Source organism: Dermacentor andersoni, chromosome 10 (assembly GCF_023375885.2).
Source record: "Dermacentor andersoni chromosome 10, qqDerAnde1_hic_scaffold, whole genome shotgun sequence".
Classification (NCBI taxonomy): domain Eukaryota; kingdom Metazoa; phylum Arthropoda; class Arachnida; order Ixodida; family Ixodidae; genus Dermacentor; species Dermacentor andersoni.
The window spans coordinates 97,235,595-97,242,388 of record NC_092823.1 but is presented as its reverse complement, the minus strand read 5'-3'; the positions used below and the strand labels follow the sequence as shown (position 1 = coordinate 97,242,388).

General features: G+C 50.5%; 1 non-coding gene across 1 annotated transcript; it reads left to right on the top strand.

The window, feature by feature from the left end:
* The first annotated feature begins 5,428 nt into the window (after positions 1–5,428).
* TRNAS-GGA (transfer RNA serine (anticodon GGA)) lies at positions 5,429–5,503 on the top strand. Its single transcript has one exon. It is a non-coding gene; the product is annotated as a tRNA-Ser (tRNA).
* Positions 5,504–6,794: the final 1,291 nt, after the last annotated feature.

Here is a 6,794-nt window from a genome sequence, read left to right as displayed (position 1 = left end):
TGAGTGTATCAGTGTTTTGAACCACTGTGCTGTTGTTAATAATGTACCATTAAACTTTCCTTAGTAGCGGTAGTTACCCGCAATGTAAATCCCTTATAACACACAGCATCCCGAATTTGTAGTAATAGCGCGCGAGCGTCGACTGCACAGAGCGTCACCGCCTTAAAACGGCGAGAAGTGGCGAGATCAATAGTACACGCACAAGCACACAGAACCCTCTCCGTGGGCGAACGTCGCCCTGATAGATAGATAGATAGATAGATAGATAGATAGATAGATAGATAGATAGATAGATAGATAGATAGATAGATAGATAGATGCAAATGAGAGAAAGGCAGGGAGGTTAACCAGAGTTAAAGGCTCCGGTTTGCTACCCTGCACTAGGCGTAGGGTAAGGGGAAGTAAAGACGGTGAGAAGGACGGGGACAAAAAAGAAAGGCGTGAAAAAAAGAAAAACGAAAGCAAGGGACGGGATCATTATAGTCTTTCCAATAGACCAGTGCCACGTAACAAGGTCAACAAAGCCTTGACCGACTTTCGGTGCGACGACAGTTCATGTTGGCCTTCCAAGACTGTCTGTTCTGAAAGTGGCCTGTCGTCAAGGCGTGCCAACACGGCCGCTAGCGACAGCCGGTGCGCGCTGTATCGAGGACAGTAGCAGAGTATGTATTATGTAGTCTCCTCGCCACCGCAGTAACTGAACTGCAAGCCGCACCCTCGTCCATACCGACTCGGAAGGCAACATATCTTGCAACAGTTCGCCTTGCAGAGCTGTTCCCATCACGAATGCACACGCCTTGCCAGTGCTATCCTTGAAGCACCATCGTTAAAACGTGCTGATAAATTCCCCTTTTCAAGGCGAAAGACTCATATGACCCATGAAGCGAGAAATCCGGCGTCCGTCCGGTGTTCTCATCCGATGGTACCAAAACCCACGTGACCAAGCGGTGACGTCATGTTACCGGCGCCGGATCTGCTGCGGCTCGCACTGCAAAATTCCGCGGGGAGGTAAAGTGAATGAAGGTTAATTAATTGATGTGGATTAAGATGGATTAAGGTAATTAAGGCGAATAAGGCGAATTAAGGTTGGTGCAAATTAGGGCAAGGTGGATCAAGGTGGATCTAGGTGGAGATTTAAGTCAAAGTGATAACTTAGACAAGTAAGTTCTCATGCTTTCGCCTTCAAATGACGCAAGGATACTTAAGTGACTGCGAACTTTTTGTGGTAAAGGTCTACGGACGCCTTCACCTGATAACCGTCGTGGAACTCTCGTCGATGGCTTCGCTGTAAAATAAATTCGGTAATGTCACGGACCCGGTGTCGGCGTGTGGCTGCGTGCTTGAAGCAAATTTGTAGTTTTGCCACTTCTCGAGGAGACGCATGATTTGGTGTGCCATAAGCGGGAGCTACCTCCGATAAAAGAAGGAGCAGCAGGATGTCTAAATTCTGAAAGCCACTCCGCAACGAGAAACAACTGCGCTGAAGATTGTTTGCTATAGAGAAGTTGTTTATGGCTAGGTTCTGGCGGATCTCGTCTCCGCGGACATAGACCGCCAATTTTTCATACGTGGGCCGATCCCGAAGAAAGCGAAATGCCGGGTGGACCCGCGGCGGAGGCGCAGTTCGACATTAAGAGGCCCACATTCAGAACTTCGTTGATCAACCGTCTTCACAGAGTGGAAGGGGACTGAATTTTCTTTTTTTTTTATTCTTTAAGGTCGCGCAATACCTGCTGTGTGCCGATGCTGAGTTTAACACTGCTCTTTCTTACTTGGAACGGGCTCTCGTACTGGAAAAAACTGCCGTGGTTTAAGGTGGTTAAACCAAGTTTGTCGAGCGATAGCACGGCTTTTCTTGCTTTGGGAAACGACACAGACGCTGCTCGGCGCCGTCAGCAACTACCGCGTCTAGAATTGCATCGCAAGACAACATACAGACGCTGCTCGGCGCGGCAGCAGCAGCGAGCGAATTGACCTTCATGCTGCGTCTCGGTTCAACGCGAACCAAGCGTCGAAAGCGCAGCGCATACGAGGCTACCGGCACTGGGCCCACTTTGTCCACACCGCAGATCGCTTTCAAGATGTGGGGTGCCAAACGGCGTACGCAGCCGCCACTGGTACAGGCAGACTAGTCCCAGTTTGACCTCGGCTAAGCTTGAAGGTCCGATTTACGGAACCAGACGTTTTCAGGGTTTGTACCCGGAGCAGTAGAGGTATAAAAAAAAAAAAACACAGCGGAACGGCATGAATGTGCCACGCCATCATTGAAGAAATGGGAATCCTATGTGTTATAACCTCCCTATAGTTACTCCGGAGATAGTTGGGCAGTTTCCAAAAGAATACTCGCGTAATCACCAGCGAAGAATCGATATTTATGCATTTCGTTAAGAGCACATGTCTTTAAAATAATATGTGTGATATTATAGCGAGATAATAGAGATAACAAGGCAATACCTTATGTAGTTATGGCGTGTTGCGGCGAAGAACTGGATGAATTACTGGCAATTCCAGAATCCGTTACTCGTGTTAGCAACACTGCCCAAATAAATAAATACGATTACGATATATACAGCGTCACAGCGGTTCTTTCGCTTGGTGATGGGCCCACGCTTCTCTCCCGTGGCGTCGAATCGAGGTGTTTCGTGAAAGCCGAAAAGGGCCTTGCTGCCAATCACCTTATTTAGATCAGTCTCAAAGATTTCAGCTACCAAACCGGCGAAATATTTCCGCTGTAGGTGCAAGCGTCCAGTCTGACCAGATAGACACATCAGATTTTTGAAAGAGACAAATAGCCTTTCAAGCAAGTTGGAAGTTAGGAAAAGGAAGCGTTTGGCGTAGCGGACCTCTCCGAAAAGCGCAAGTTCGCGGCGGTGCACTCTCCACTGCTATGGGTACAAAACTTCGCTCACTGTTTTCTAACTTTACAGGCAACTCAGCGCGGTGACTGGCGTTGCAGTATATCGCATAGGATCCCACCATATAGAAGCAGCAACGTCTGTCGTGCTTTTAGAAGCAAAATACGGGTATTGTGCTCTGAATGAAGGAGGCTAAGAAATAAAGTTACCTGGTCAGTGCGCCTTGGGATAAAAAAAAAAAGAGAAAATTCGGCAGCCCGTTAAACTCATGTAACACGCGAAGGCGAAAGCCTGCTTGGTAATTGAAAGCCTGCACACTTGGTAATTCGCCGCCTCGCATCGTCGAGTTTGCCGGTTTCGCAGTTCGGCGTCTTCGGCTCGTTTTCGAGGCTTAGCTGCGGCTTCACGCGCTCGCGCCAACGACGTTTATCTTCAACCTTACGTTGCATTCCCTCAGCAGGGGATTGAAACGCATGCTGTTCTGTGTGTTGTATGGGTGATTTCGATGAATACACGTACTGTTCGCTTCACTTTTTTCCCTTTGCTGAGCACTTGTAGCCTTCGAATTACGAGGGTGTGAGCCATATTTCGGTTCATGCTCGCTTACGAGGGTAGGAGCCATTGACAAGGTCGCGGGATTTTTTCTTATACAACTCGACTAGACCACGCGTTTCTGTTGGTTGTACGCGTGATCCCGATGAGAGGAGGTTGGTTTGTCGAGGCTAGCCGAATCCCGTGACACTTCACACTCGCCAATCCATTGCCCTTCTGCAGGATATCAGCACACAGGTTAAGCATCATCCATATGATGGCTATTGATCGGTATCGATCATACCGGTCATCCTCATTATCGTAATGCGCTTTTTATCGTGCCCATCATCGTAATCGTCATTATCATCATTAATGAGTATTCCTCATCTCCCTATCACACTATACCCATTTGCCGCTCTCTTGCTTTAGCACGGCCTAGCATGGCCTTAATTGTGGCCTCCGAGGGTGGGCTGCTCGATCTCGGAGGCCATGTTTTCAGGTTCCCACTGATTCCAGCACTAAGAAGAACCATCTCTCAGGCACGTCGTACCGAACTCGGAGTCGCGCAATGTGTCTCCTGCTTGACAGCTGGACGTGGAAGACGCCCTTGGAGGATCGCCGACCGACGCCGCAGCAGCCGCCGGTCGCGGATGTCCCATGCATATTATTATCGCTTCTACTATTTACTCACCGAGCGTACGCGGAAGACGCTTTCTTTTTCGCTGATCTCTCTCTCTCTCTCTTTCTTGCCATCCCCGCCGATGCCTGCCCTCTCTTTCGCCGAAGCCCCGTCTCCTTCCGCACAGTCTTGGGTGAAAAGAGACTGCGAAGCGGACGAGAGAGGGCGCACGCAAGCGTAGTTGGCGAAGCATATACCTCGTAATTACGGCGATTACGCGCTATTAGCAGCCCTCCCGTACACTTGCCGCTGTAAATCAAGGAAATGCACAGTCTCCCCCCTCCCCCCTCACCTTACGTCGCAAATGCGTGCTTGCAGCGACCAGAAGGCAAAAGTCCAAAGCAAACTTGCCATCGCGTCTGTTCGAGGTTGTCTTTAATTCCTTTCTTTTTCTTTCTTTGCTTCTTTCTTTCGTTCTTATTTCGTTTTCCGTTGGTGGCGCTGTGACCACGTGGGCAGCGATACAGACGCTGTTGGTTGGCATATGCTCGCGCCGTTCTGCGAGGAGACTGTGGTTTTCGTACTCGTATAAGACGTCGCCTCTGTCTGTGACGTCTCTCCTCTTTGACGTCGACCGCAGCGTCATCCGGGAACGCGGCTGGTGCGGCTGACTGCAGCCGCTACTAAGCGAAGGATGGAATAGTGAAACGACTATAATCTTGTGCTCCGTACTGCCTAAATTTACACACGGGACGAAGCAGAGGCGACACGACAAATCAACCGTGTGCATGCAGCGTTGGCTCTTTCATGTCTTTTCCGTAAATTTAGTCAGTGCGCCACAACAATAATGATCACTCTAGCTCAAACGAAACCGTTGCTTACGTAAATTTCTATTTCCCTGAGAGCGTGTCCTCTTCCTGTTAACCTATTTGGACGAAACGTTCTATGTCTGGAAATAGTTGCGCGGCCCAGTGCCGGAGATATCTTTCTTTCCCGATGCCCAGAGAAGCAAATTATCCGGAAGATACCTGACGCTTGACGTAATAGTTCTGCGGAAACCCTCAAGGTGGAGAGAAGTAGGGAAAATCGGACATCCACTCGTTCGTGGCAATTGCTACAAAGGAAACCCATACAGGTTCCTCGAAAGAAAAGCCTCGCAGTTGAAGTAAAATTCGTCCTGGTCCGGGACTTCAACCCGGCACCACCGTCTTACCGGGGCCGCCGCTCTACCATCTGAGCTAACCAGGCGGCTGGCAGATGGCAGGGTGATTTGTAGCAATTGCTACGAACGGGTGGATGTCTGCTTTTCCCTTTATGAATTACTTCTCTCCACCTTGCGGGTTTCCGCAGAACTATTACGTCAAACTTTTGCCTTCGCTTCGAGTTGCTGACAAATGCGACTTCGCCCTGCCATCTGCTAGCCGCCTGGTTAGCTCAGATGGTAGAGCGGCTGCCCCGGAAAGGCGGTGGTCCCGGGTTCGAGTCCCGGACCAGGACGAATTTTCCTTCAACTGCGAGGCCTTTTCTTTCGAGGAACCCGTATGGGTTTCCTTTGTAGCAATTGCTATGAATGGGTGGATGTCTGATTTTCCCTTTATGAAATACTTGATGCTTCTTTGGTCTGATTTGCCTATCGCAAGGTCATGCCATCAGAGCTACCAAGAGTGTTTTCTTCTGTCTTGTCTACAAATTTAGGCTGCAAGCTACGGCGATAATTATGAAGCAATTCGTAAGGAAAAAGCCCCGGTGAAAAAAAAAAGCACGCACGCAAACACATTGTACCTTTCTGCGTTGTCACACTTATGAAATGTCCTCATCCCCATCACGCGGGTCAACGTCGGCGCGCAGTCATCAGAGCTTCCGCAACGTTCTCGAGTCACATAATTTACGCGCTCCGCGTTCCTTATTTTTCTTCCCGGTGCACTCAGCCGAGACCGATGTGTCGTTGGCGACGCGCAGTGCCGTCGTGTCCGCCACTTCGCCACGCCTTGTGCAAAGCGGCACGTCATTTCGTCCTGGTCGAGCCTTGTTTGAGAACGACGCGTCGGTCGCAAAGGCTCGCGCCTTCTTCCAAACCGGCCGCCTGCGCCCGGTTTACTGTACCGGCGGTCTGCACCGTCAAAAGAACTCCTTATATACATCACCGTTCGTGGGCTACATGAGCAGAAAAGACCAAGGGAAGAGAAAAGAAAGGCAGGCAAACCCCGAAGTCGAAGGAAAACGAACACTGTACCGGAGAATACCGAAATAACTTCTTTCTCACACGGCTATGGGTCGTCTCGTTTTCTTTTGTTTTCTTTATGTTTCACGTGCTTTGAGGCCACGGCGGGAGTCGAGTGTACACAGACAGCGCGCGCAAGCACAAACACACAATCACACACACACATACATGCGCACACTCACTCGGAGAGAGCAGCGCGACCGGGGTCCGAGCTGGCGGGCGCGAAATTCCTGCGTCCCGTTTTTCTTTCCTTTCATTTTTTTCTTCTGCGCCGCGGGGCCTCTCGTGCATGACAAACTGCCGCGCGGTACGCGCAAGCCCAATTGCCAGCGCGGCGCGTACAAAGACACAGTCGCTATTAAAGTGTTTTATACCAGCGCAGTGGACGCCATTTCCATGGCTGCCGGGAGCCTTTTACAAATACGACGGCTGCCTAACCAGACGAGGCACGTGATGTATTTACGGCCACCGCGAGCGTGGTTTATGAACGGGCCGCGCCACGGGGCCAGCGCCTGCCTACCGAGGCGACTCGGAAGGACGCCACCAGGGGGCGCGAGGAAGGGGGGGG